The 13,993-nt window shown below is 36.6% G+C and overlaps 1 protein-coding gene across 1 annotated transcript in view; it reads left to right on the forward strand.

The window, feature by feature from the left end:
• LOC6051571 (slit homolog 1 protein) overlaps positions 1-13,993 on the forward strand; it is a 68,916-nt gene that overhangs the window by 29,109 nt on the left and 25,814 nt on the right. The window contains exon 2 of the mRNA XM_038259273.1: positions 4,286-4,809. The gene's annotated coding sequence lies outside the window, so the exon portion shown is untranslated. The remainder of the gene's footprint in view (positions 1-4,285; positions 4,810-13,993) is intronic.

Here is a 13,993-nt window from a genome sequence, read left to right on the forward strand (position 1 = left end):
AAAAAAGTTTTTTTATGAAAATTTAAATAATTGTGGTTGGGTTGAGCGTTTTAGCAGAATGCATATTCCATTCTTGTATATATTTCGTATCTAAAAAATATAATCAAATAGAAAAACCATGGCTTGTAAATTTCAACTTTCTTATTTTTCATTTTTTTTTACACTTTACCTTGACTTCAGCCAAGAAACACAATGTTAAAAAAAAACTTTTGCATCAACCTTAAAATGTGACAATAAGGTGCTTCAACTTGCTTACTGAAATGAGTGCTAAAAAATCTACCAGTTTTCAACATCTTGCAAAAAAAAAAAATAGCAAATTAATTATTCTATTAAAAAATCAAGTTTCAAATTTGGCATGTGATTTGAAAAAAAAAAAAAGGAATCAAAACCATCTTAAAAGTGAACAACCAAACTGCAAATAATAAAATCATCTCTCTGAACAGGGTTAAGAGTTCCTCGTGTGCGTTCATGTGCAAGGATTCTGATACTCGGTGAAATTTTGCACTTTGAGATGTTATCTTGTGTGTGTGTGTGTGTGTGTGTGTGTATTTCTGGTTTTGAAGACATCCTGTCTTTGCCAAGAGAACCTATGGATGTATGAGACGGTACGGTCGTGTATGTGTGTGTCTAAAGGAGCATGATCACCCAGGATAGGTGTAACGAGATGAGAATCCTTTTCCCCGTAACCGCAAAAGCTCAAGGAAGCTTATGGAGGAGTATAGTCTTCTTCTTACTCCAAGCGGAAAAGGGAAGCAAAATGTGAGCGCAAATAAATTGGTTTATTTTGCTCAATGCAATGTGTGAGTCTTGGCATCATATAACATTTTATAATTTTGCTAGGGATGGTAAAAAAATCTTGTTCCTGTTTAATTTATATGAACACATTTTTTTGTCTATTATACATGAAAATAGCCGAAATAAAAAAATGCGCTAAAAGATCGTTTAGAAGATTCCCATCCCTGACACTTTGGAAAGCATATGATATTGCAGAAGGAACTAATTGCAGCGTAAATCCAGCACCTTTGTTGTGGGTGGTTGGGGTCGTTCAATCTCTTGAATTTATTAGATTGCATAAAGGAGTGCACCATGCTGGCACGTGTTCTCTTGTTTGTGTACTAAGAATAGTTGGGAAATTCACACTTGGCATTTTCTTCTGGTTATGAACGACATTGTTTGGTATAGAGTTTCCAAAACTAAATTATTTCACTTTGAAGTTAGAAAAACAATATTTGACCTCATTCTGTGGCAAAGGAAATTATCTGAATTACCGGACAAACTTTTCCCCGTTAATTTCTAAAATTTCACTGCACCCACAACATAACCGTTAACCGGCAAAATGTCCTCCTCCATTAACCATTAACCGCCATCATGGTCCGCATTACTGTCTCGGTGCCACCACATTGATAATAACAATTTTCTCGCGGGTAATTATTATTGGCCCCCGTGGTGTTATTTCTGCCGACATCAAATTTTGCAATAACCTTTGGCTTGGGAAAATCGAAGTTCTGTTGTTTTTTTCTCCATGGGGATGTTTTCTACGAAGCCAGCCAGCTGGTATTTTCTGGAGGTAATTTTCATAAAGTTTTAATGAACTGTCTCTCGCTCGAGTTTCGCTGCTGGTGGAATCCTCGCCGTCGTCGTCGTCTCGTTAGATGAAAATTTATTTGCATAAAACGGAAAACGTGTTGGCAGGGAATTTTTGCCTAGCTACCAGAGCGTGGTTTTTGCTGACCAGGATTGTTGGAAGAGGGGGAATCCTGGAATCGTGAATTTTGAAATAAGAGTGCATAGAGTGGAAAACGATGTTAATTAATTAGATGGATTCTGGGGTAACGATAAAGAAGGGGGAAAAGCTTTTTGTTTAGTATATTTAAGAGCTTAAGGACTTATTGATGAGGACTTTTCAGAAAAAAAACAGGAAGACGGGTTTTTTTTTTGTATTTAATAATAAATTAATTTTTGCCCAAAATCCGTATTTTTTATTTTTTGGAATTTTGTTATATGTTTTAGGCAACAAAACCCCGCATCTTTTAAGCTATTCAAGAGTATGGACTAAAATTCGTCGACCAGTTATGTTTTTTTCAAAATGGTGGTTAAAACCGAATTTTCAATCGATAAGTACTTATATTTTTTTTTAAATAAGTGTACCGTTTTGAAAATACAGCCATTCAAAATTAAATTATGCCCGAAAAATTCCGTTTTTTTTAATTTTTTTTAAATGTACATAATTGTCTGGTTGCTGAGATACAGTGGATAAAAGAAAAAGAAACAGGAAAATTGAATTTCATTAAGTCTCGTCCAAACAACCCTTCATTTTCTAATGTTGATATCTCAGCAAATCATGGTCCGATTTTCAATGTTAAAACATAAAGCATTCGTGAAATTTTCCGATCTTGTTGAAAACAATATTTTATTTTTATTTTAATCTAGACTAACATTTCAAAAAGGGGTAATATTAAACGTTGTGAATTTTGAATTTGGTAGAGAATCGCTCTTATATTTTTTTCACCCGATTTTTTTTTAAATATTGTTGAACTGGGCAACTAATGCAAATTAAAATATAAATAAATAAATATAAATAATAGATACAAAAATAAAAGCTTTACCGTGGGCACGATAAATTCTCGCTAATATTTACTGAGCCCTCGATAATAAGTTATTTTACTGAGTTGACTATCGAGCGCACGGCTGTTGAGATTTCAGTAAAAAAATTACCGAGTACGGTTATTTCAAGTTAAGGTTTTGATTTATGGTTTTTTTAAATTATTGTATAATATCTTTTAATTATTTTCAGAAATGGTTTACCAAACGCAATTTATCTAAATTAAAAAAGGGGGTTTTCTTTAAATTTAAACTTTGATTCTTTTTCAGAAATCACGATATAAAAAAAATCCATTACATTTTCGACTATTTTTTCATAGATTAAAATTTTGTCAAATATACTGTTTAACACAACATTTTAAGATGCTTAGTTGTTTTTATTTTATTTTATGGTTTAATAACGTCATGATTCAAAATCCGGACACTTAGTAGCATATCATTTTTGTTATAGCTGGCAAAAAATCATGTAATAAGTTGGAAATGGAGAAATATCATCAGGATGTTGTATAAACAGTCAGTTTCAAGAAAATGCATGCAAAATATGTATTTTCTAACAATTTTTCATCAGAATTTTAAAATTAAAATGACTTGTTGTGCTTCGAATTCCGGACACTGATAAAAGCTGATTCAAAATCCGGACACTTTTGCTTCGAATTCCGGACACTCGATTTTACTTATGAATCGCACAAATTTGGACTGAAATGTTAGTGAATGGCATTCTTTAGGTCTGAAATAAGCTGTTAACATCAAAACAATCGATATTTTATATAAAAATTTGCTAGAATTTAAAGAAAACAAAACCATACATTTCTGCTTTGCCTTCCCGGTGCTTCGAACGCCTATGAAATATTTCAACTGAAATGTTTCGCATTTTTGGTAAACTTATAATTTTATTTTATTTAACTATTTTGGCATTAACTACACCGTTCAAACAAACTTTAAATGAAAGTTGATCTTGGAATTCATCAAAAAACACTGTTTTGACATTGATAATGCGAACTTATATCCAAATAATTGATAAAACAAGATGAAGTGTCCGGGTTTCGAAGCGTCCGGGAATTCGAATCATGACGTTATTACCTCTTTTTTCTATAATTTTCCTTATATAAATAAAGGTTGAGTATTTAATGATTAATATTACTTCTTTTTTTTAATGAAATTTTACCTAAATGTGAAATTCAATTGAACAAAATCAAACTCGACACAAAATCTTTCATTAAACTTTTTGCGTAGAAAATGTGTTATTATTAACTAGGAACTGGTTGAATTTTCATAACTTTCCGTTGAATTTAACTTTTATACACATTTTTAACCATCCAAAACGCCACTTCCTACTAGATTCATTCTCAAATTTTATTATAGAAATAGTTTCCATATCCCCGCCCGTGTGGATCAATCGGACCGCGCACTGGACTCACAATCCAGAGGTTGCTGGTTCGAATCCCGCGGCAGGCGCTCTTAAATTCTTTGTGTAAATATGGGTATCCGGCGCCGTCGCTCCGTGATGTACTCACACACTTAGGAGCCCAGGGCGGCGAAGTCCTTGTTGTTAAAAGGAAGACACTAGTGGTTGGTACTAGCAATGGTGGCCGACAGCTATAAAGTCAACTTCATTTTAATAGTTTACATATTCTTTGATACATCAATATCCTAAAATCAGATTTCCCATTCTCTTTACTTTCAGAGTGCATGGACAGTAGTGACATTTTAGTTCTGTTCAGTGAATCCCCAATCAACTAGAAACAACATATCAGTGTGAGTGGCCGTTTAGTTTGGGTTTGTCTCCAATCCCACGTACCCCACACCAGCACGACAAGAACCACCGTCACAAACCCCACATTTCTCCAAAAGGTAGTGAAAAACGAGCGGAAAATTTGTGTTTTCCCGCCCACCCCTTTGCACACAACCCCAACCACCACCAAATCTTGGCTTTCCAGTGACAGTGTGTGTGTGTGTGCATCGAAAAAAGGAAAAAAAGTCGGAGATAAATATTTTATTGAAAGTGATTGCTGGAGGAAAGGAAAAAAAAATAGAAACGAAAAAATCGCAAGCAAATAGCAGCAGTAGTGAGGAGGAGGGTGAGTGTGTGTATGTGGTGATCAATATTGATACTTGAGGTCAGTTCCGAGCCCCGGCGAACTCATCGGTCATGAAATAGGATATGGGACAGCAGCCGTTGGTGGACTACAAACTTCCGGTCGAGTATTGGTGAGTACTGCTGAAGGGGTGCTACAGTTTTTAGATGGATGTGTGTGATTGTGTTGTTTGTCGAAGCCATCAATCAATTTCCCCTCATGTTGACATGACATTTGGGAATTCAAACGGTGGAGGAAAAACAAAATTGTTTAATTTCCGGACCAATAGAGCAAAATAAAATTGATTTCATCGATGTTAATTAACTTTTTTTTATGCTTTTGATTTGCAAGTGTAATTTTGATTGGGTTTCAAGCTCCAGTTGTTTTTTTTCAGATTCACTTAACTAAGGGGTTACATACATGTAGAAAATCATACATGTAGAAAATTTTCAGCGGTGGTTTTATCAATTCTGTAACATTTTAAATAGTGGACGAATCTTGTCGCACTCTTCGGCAAAGTTGTTCCCTGGAACACGGACTATGAGTTTATGAGGTTTTTGAAAAATGCAAAAATCGTTAAGGGGCTCAAAACTGACAAAACACAAAATGCACCGATTTTACGGGTTAAATCCCATTTAAAATTCATAGTCAAAGCGCCAGGTCGTGTCACAACCAATCAAGCTCATATTTGGGATTCGGGCTCAGTACACCTAGGGGATCATGCCCTAAAATGCCCGCAACATTGACCCAATTTGTTACATCCTAATGTCAGTTGCAGTTGAGTCTTTTTACCGGACGGACGCGTTTTTTAATTCGCTCTACACCTTATTTTTATTTACCTTCACTGACCCAGTCCACAAACGTAAACGTAAACATATTTATTTTTTTGTCGCGCGTCGCGTGTGCACTTATTAACAAACGTAAGCAAAATGCAGTGCTATGTGCCGACGTGCTCTTCACCCTTCGACCAACAATACCTCTGGAACTGTTCGGGCATTTGTAATCGACAATTTCACGCAGCCTGTATTGGGGTCAAGCGTGGCTCGAAGACGACTTGCAACTACATGTACTTCCTATATGCAGCCTTTGTCGAAATAACCTACATATGGAAATCGACATTAGAAAAATAATGCAGCATCATTTAGAAGGCAGTCATATGATCTTGACTCACATCAAGACCAATGACAAGACAAACCAAGAAGCCCTTAATGAACTGCATAATAAAATCATAGGCCTGCAGGAAGAAATTAAGAAATCTGCAGAAATCGCAAGTCGAATACTTTCGGCAGTATTAACACAGGCACCGGCAATGGACTTCCCTTAAACGAAGTCAGAAAAGCATTTGAAGACACCACCTCGGACCAGAATCAAAAACTCGCTGAATCATTCTGCCGTATCCAGGAAATTACGTCATCCCACCGGGATGACATAATTAAAACAATTGCCTCAGCAGAAAAATGCCCCTCGGACATAATTTTAGCAGTCCACGATGAAGTGAGGGCCCTCACTTCATCCATCAATAAACTGCAAGACAATGAAATTGAAGTCCGGCAAAAATCACTGGCAGAAGAATTAAACGAACAAACCGTACTGGAAATCGAATCTGGCTGGCGACTTATCGGCAGCAAAAAAATTTGGAAGCCAGACTGGACCGACTTCGACGCCAGGCAGCGGACTCGCCGTCTTCAGGAAAAGGAAGCCGAAAAAGCACGTCGCCGCAACCGAAAACATCGTCAACAAATTCAGCACCAGCAACAACAACAATCACAACAACATCATCAGCAACGCCGGCAACAGCAACACCTGCAGCAACAACAATCACATCAACATCTTCGTCGGCAACAGCACCAGACCAACTGCAACTCTGACGCAGGCCGAAACCCAAGTACGCCACATTTTAACAAAGGACAATCAATTCGACCAGGACAACGCAAGTAGCAGCAACTTTTTCACTCATTCGTCAACCAAATTGTCCGACAAGGAACTTCTAGACCAGGCAAGGGTCGAATTTTCTGGCCAACCTCCAACTACATCGAATTCAAACTTCATCAACTTTCGAAGGAAACCATCAACCCCTACCGGAAGGAAAAACGCCAATCGTCCCACCTCTAAACGCCACCACGCCGCAGCCAGCAAAAACGTCATCACAAACTCTTGAAGTAACAGACAGTATGTTCTGTCTGGACCCAATGAAGCCGCCCATAGTACGCCTAACTGAACAGTCTGCAGTCGGCGATGGCCGTTTCCTGCTGGCCAGACTCCGCGAAATTAAAGTCTATGACAATCTCAGACTATACTTGGCGTATCTGAAGGACCAAAAACCGGACGTCTGCATAGACGGACTAACACTAACCAGCATGCATGTCTTTTTTGCATCCAATGGCCTGCCTACTGAACCTGAACATCTTATGAACATCTTCATGGAATACAACTCAACAATTGGAATTTCACCTAAGCAAACCCTCACCGACCTGGAAACCTACAGGAAATATGTAACAACTAGAAGACTTCAATACCTGCAGCATTCGCGCGAAGCCGCCAACAAATTTTACTATTCTTTAAAACAGTAGAAATCATAACATCAAAAATGGAACCGGAAGTAAAACTTCACATTTATGGCGACTTTAATCAAAGCAAAGTCGAATCTATATCTGACCAAGAAAATGAAGCAATTCTTCTCCCAGTCATTGGGGAAAATGAAACTTTGCATTTTCTCTTTGACAATATTGCAAATTATGGACTTTTCCAAATCAATCATGTAAAAAACCAAAGAAATTCATTTTTAGACCTTTTATTCACTAACTGTATTGAAGACTTTCATGTACAAGAATCTGTAACCCCCCTTTGGAAGAATGAAGTCTTCCATACAGCAATTGAATATTCTATTTATGTCCATAAAAACACTTTGCCCATTGACTGGGAATATGAAGAAGTCCTGGAATACAATAAAACAAACTTTGTAGAAGCCAAACGTAAACTACTTGCAATTGAATGGCAAAATTTATTTAATAATGAAGGAAATGTCGACGAATTAGTAGGAAAATTCTATACGGAAATTAACACTATAACATCTGAAACCGTACCTACTAGAAGAAGACGACGTAATAACACAGGCAATAAATACCCAGTGTGGTTCACTCCACAACTAAGAAATTTAAAAATAGAAAACAAAAAGCCTACAAACTATACAGAAACAATACAAATGACACAAATCTTCTGAATTATCTGAATATTTCCGACCATTTTTTTTCGGCACTCAATTCTGCCAACGAAGAATATAATAGTAAAGTCGAATCTGAAGTCAAATCATGCCCGAAAAATTTCTTTAATTACGTAAAATCCAAATCCAAAAGTAGTAACTTCCCATCGCAAATGCAACTGGACGAAAATGTAGGCAGTAACTCAAAAGAAATTTGCAATCTTTTTCAAAATTTTTCAAAGAAGTATACACCTCATTTTCCGAAGAAGACCGCGACCGCGACTACTTTTCATATATACCGGAATTTCCAAATGACGTCTCAGTCAATTCTTTGTCAGAAACGGAAGTACGCCAGGCATTGAAGGACTTAGACTCATCAAAAGGACCAGGACCCGACGGAATAGCACCTGCATTCCTAAAGAACCTTGCAGAAGAATTGACATATCCACTGCATCATCTTTTCAACATGTCAATAAATACTGGAAAATTCCCACAAACATGGAAAAAGTCTTTTTTGGTGCCTATTTTCAAGTCAGGCCCAAAATCAGACATACGTAATTATCGCGGAATTGCCCTTTTGTCTTGCATTCCAAAACTTTTCGAATCTATTATAAATGAAAAAATCTTTCAGCAAGTAAAAAACCGCATCACATGTAAACAGAACGGCTTTTTTAAAGGCCGCTCTACTAGCACCAACCTTTTAGAATTTGTAAATTTTACACTGAATTTTACACAATGCATAATCGCAATTTCGTAGAAGCAATTTACACAGACTTTAGTAAGGCATTTGACAGAATCGACATACCATTATTAATCTTCAAACTGCAGAAAATTGGAATTCAACCGAATCTTTTGGAATGGCTTAAGTCATATTTGACTAAGCGCGAACAAATTGTTCGCTTCCAAAATGTACTATCGGAATCAATTCACGTCACCTCTGGGGTTCCGCAAGGATCCCATCTAGGACCTCTTCTTTTTATCTTGTATGTAAACGACATTTCCTTCATTCTTAAAAAAATTAACGTACTTGTATATGCAGACGACATGAAATTGTATATGGAAATAGGAAATGCCAATGACAGTCATGTATTCCAAAACGAAATTAATCTTTTCTACACATGGTGTAGTAAGCCTACTCAATTGAATGTAAAGAAATGTAATTCCATTGCCTTCAGCAGAAAACATGAAACACCAAACATAACAGTATTATTAGGAAACCAACCAGTAGAAAAATGCAAAGTAGTACGTGATCTAGGTGTCATCCTAGACTCACAACTAACTTTGTAGAACACTATAACACAATAATAAACAAGGCAAAAAGTACATTAGGCTTTATAAAGCGCTTTGCATTCAACTTCCAGGACCCGTATACTATTAAATTACTCTATATAACGTATGTCAGGCCACTCTTGGAATACTGTAGTATCGTCTGGAATCCATACTATGCCGTACACCAAGCACGTATTGAATCTGTCCAAAAACAATTCTTACTGTACGCACTACGTAAACTTAACTGGACTGCATTTCCTCTCCCATCGTATGAAGCACGCTGCATGCTCATAAACATACAATCATTACAAGAACGTCGTAAATTTGCCATGCTCTCTTTCATCAACGACATTATTTCTCAACGCATACAGTCAGCAGCATTATTTTCAGTAATACGCAATAGTATTCATGAACCAAGCCGTACTCTTAGACATTCACAACTTTTTAGAATAACTGCATACACGACAAATTATTTAAAAAATTCGCCATTAAATCAAATGATGCGCTTTTATAATGAAAATTCACAGTACATACATTTCGACATGTCTAAACCGGAACTACGAAAAAATCTGTACAATAGAAATAATATCTAGTATGTAAGAAAATTGTAAGTAGTCTACATAAGCTTGACGAATAAACAATAAATTTAAAACCTAGGTTATTCTCAATTCTTCAACTAATATCTACACGCCAAAAGATAGAGTTTCCCTAAATCCCATCGTTCCAGATCCAGTGTGGACTGCTGGTTCACGACGGGTAGAAAATCGATAAAATCAATCAAGAATTGCGCAAACGGTTCTAATTTTAGCACAAGGCTCCAATTTCATTGCCTCCTGTCGAACTCAGTGTGGAATGTGCAAATTGTGGGGAAATAGGTCCGATCTGAAGTAGAACATGCAATTTGTGGTTCTTGATTATAATTTATACTCCAAAATTTGTATCAAGCACTCATCAAACACATCTGACTCTGGCCGTAAATCAAAACTCAACTTTCCTGGAACAGAAACGTACGCAATCGGTACAGTAAGTTCTCGGAAGAGCCCTCACTAATTCATCAAAAGCACGCAAACTGTGCCCCACTCCTGGCTGACTGACCAATAAAAAATCATTTATTTATGTCCTCGATGAGTTTTTCCACCCCAGTAAAGACTGCAAGGGGGGGGGAATGGAAAATGGATCGAAAGTGGGGCACTTTCCCCCCTCATGGCACAATTGCACTTGTTTGTAGGAAATTACTTTAAGTGAGCGTTTAGTTGGGAACGTCATCGATTGGTGACCTGCAGTTCAAAGGATTTTTTTTGTCTTATTAAACTTTAATGCATTCAAACAAAATCTAATGCATGTTGCTATCAAATCGTAAGATTTTTCATTGCTCATATTTGCGTGATTTCACCAAATAATCGCTCGCACTTACATGGAAAGCAGTGTTGCCAGTTTGCGCTGGCTTCAACCCCCCCCCCCCCACCCCTCAGGTTATGGCATAAATTATTCGTAAATGATTGTGCGCTTATCGAGCAATATTCTTCGCCGTCAAAATGTTACATATGAGCTATAGCCGCTTGCTTTGGGCTCAATGAACCATAAAATAGGTAAGGTGGGAACAAAGTGTGGCGTTTGGAGTGGGTACGGCACTAAATTATTCAGCAGCGGGGAACTTAATCAGATCAGATAATTACGAAGCTTAGAATGTGGGATTTATTCATTATGATGTATTTAATTGCAGAGAACGTTGTTGGTTAAAATTCATTTGAAATATATAATCCATTCAATTAGATTTGAACTGGGAAATAAAGAGGTTGCTTTGATGGGATTTTGACAAACACTAAAAGAGAAATGTTAAAAAGAACTCGTCATTCATCTTTCATGTACACACCAAAAAATTATGAATATTACATCAGACGTAATTGCAAATATAATTTAAAATAAAAGCATGTAATCCTAAATAAAGCGTAATTTTATGTCTTCTTCAACGCAAATGGAGAGATTTTCTAGTTCTCCAGAGAAAGCAGAATGTTACGTCTTGTGAAATGTAATATTCAATCATGTTTGATGCACATATCAGGAGCGTGTTCCTTGATTTAAATTTACAGCATATCAGACTTAATTTTAGGCCTATTCAGGTTTACCACTTCACCGTGCAGTCAAACGTCAGCCATTTTTGATTTTGCAGACGGACGTTGCGCGTTGGAGCAAAAAAAATGTCTCTTTCTTGAAATCATTGAAAAAATGATGGAAATCTTTTATCAACCACCATAAAGACTCAAAGAAGCACTTTATTAAGGTAAGTTAAGTAATTTTCCGCTGAAATACCCAAAAAAAACACTTTTCTGACTGTTTATTGCAGATGCAGATCGACAGCTTTTCATCCGCCAGATTATCCGTCATATTGTACGGTTCCGGAATCTGAGGCCAGATCTCAGCACTGGCTGGAGCTGTGCGCCCTTGGGGAAGTTTCTATCCGTACTCAAACAACCGCTGATGATGGCGGTTCCGACGGGCAACCGCTGATGATGGCGCGATGATGATAAACCGTGGTTCCGACGGGCAACTTCCGTCGGAACCTCGACAACCACATCAAAATAAAAGACTGAGCAGCATCAAAACCCAACCGGAGAATGAAGATTCAGCCATCGCATCGATTCTAGTGGGCAAGCATGTTTTGTTCCGGTCAGTCTGCTGCTGGAACCTGTGCAGATGCGGAAGGTGAAAGTGAACAAGCGGTGAACAATCTCCGGTAAGTATCCGGTGCCACGGGTCTCACAAATAAAATAATTTGGTTCATGAAAATCGAAAAGGGTATGTTTAGTTGTAATAATTTGCAAATAAAAGTTAATTTTCATAATGAACGTTGTGTTTACTGCCGTTCTACGCATAATTGTCCCATGTCATTTTTTGACGATTCTGACTTTTAATCATTTTTAAGTTTAGTTTTACGTATACTTTCAGAAAAACACTAAAAATCTAGTACTTTGTTCAGAAAATCATTAAAAACAACACCAAGGCTGTTTGTCCCATCGTTGAACTTCTACGCATAATTGTCCCACTAAGTATTTTCTATCACGAAATCATGAGTTTTACGAAGCATCTTACCTTGTTTGCATGTTTACCTGCAAGAGGATTACAAATAAGGGTGATAAAATGTTAACCGGGGTGATTAGGGACATATAGGGCGAATAGGGACCCACGGGACAATTATGCGTAGAAACACAGAAATCGATCGAAAAATTTCAATCGCGTTTTTCTCAGTTGCCCTTTTTTGAACATGGGACAATTATGCGTAGAACGGCAGTTTATGTCTATCCAATAAGAAAACCCCCATTCCAATAAGGAGAAATCCCAGTAAGATTGCGTCAAATGTAATTTTACACGACCATACCGGTTGCTTGTTGGGTCGTGTAATTTCCAAATCAGATGTACAGTGGACTCTCTGGCTGTCGATCTTCTCGATATCAATATTGCTCCAGCTGTCAATAAATTTGTCAGTCCCTTCAAATAGATTGCTTTGATTTTCCGTTCTATAATTTGATAACTCCCGCTCTCGACGGTCCCTTCAATATCGACAACGAGAGAGTTGACTGTAATTTTATATCTAATATAACGCTCCAGTTATGTGCATTAAAAAGACAGAAAATTACACGATTTTTTCGAATTAATTCTTATAAGAATTAATGAATTTAGATTTTAATAATGTTATGTTAACCTGTACAATCGAACATTTTTTTTTTTCGCTACATTCTGGTGAAATTATTTCTTTGTTGTCAAGGGCCTAACAGATTGCTAAAGTATATAAAGCTGGTAAACTGATATTATGCATGGATTGAATTCACTGACAAAAATTATCATGGAATTCATGGTGAAATTTGGATTTTAGTTCTTCAAAATAGTAGTTTATGCAACAAGTTGCAAAAAGAGGATTTTTTCAGCACGAGTCGTACATTTATCCAACGAGGTTCACCGAGTTGGATATATACGAAGAGTGCGGAAAAAATCAAGTTTTACAACGAGTTCCATACAACATTTTTTGCAATTCCGAAAAACACCCATTGAGTGAAATTTTAAGTCAAATTTTCATGTATTTTGTCAATAAATTGTTTAAATCAAAAAATGTTGAAAAGTGTTACTTTTCGAAACAAGTGCTGAAAAGTTCAACTTTTCAGCACCCATTTCAGTGCTGAAAAGTAGAACTTTTCAGCATTTATTTTGAAAAGTGTTGCATTCGATTCTGTTATTTTTGGTACAGAAAAGTAGGCTATTTCGTCGTTCAAGAATGACAGGAAAAGTAAGTAGTTTCACGACGGAATTGCAAAAATATTATGAAACTTTCTCATCTTTTTGATAATTTAAATTTACGGCGTTTGAAGAACAAGAATTTGTACCGAATGAATGTACTTTATTCGAGATTAAAAATTAAAAAATGTATTATAATGAAGAGATAAATTTTTGAAGGAATATTTTTTGACGTTGAAATGGGATCCCTGGTTACGTTTATTAAATATTTAGAAAGAAACAACTGAAAGTTTTATGGAGAATTTTCTTACCTCGTTGATTTTTTTTATTCACAGAGATGGATAGTATATTTTTTTGGAAAATCCTAAGAGATACCCCCTGGCTCGATTCTTTAGATAAAAATTAGTAACTGTGCCAATTTTGAGCCAAATTGGTTAAGGGTTAAGGGTCGCTTTTTATCGTTGAAGTTTGTATGGGAAAATTCAAAAAAATTCATGAGGAAAAGCAAAAATTTTAAAATTCCGTCAAAAGGTGGCGTTAAATGCGTCGGATCATTGTCAAGTGTGAGATTTTATGACAAACTACTTTGTCGAAGATTGCAAAACGATCCAAGCAACCCTGA

Source organism: Culex quinquefasciatus, chromosome 3, assembly GCF_015732765.1.
Source record: "Culex quinquefasciatus strain JHB chromosome 3, VPISU_Cqui_1.0_pri_paternal, whole genome shotgun sequence".
Classification (NCBI taxonomy): Eukaryota; Metazoa; Arthropoda; class Insecta; order Diptera; family Culicidae; genus Culex; species Culex quinquefasciatus.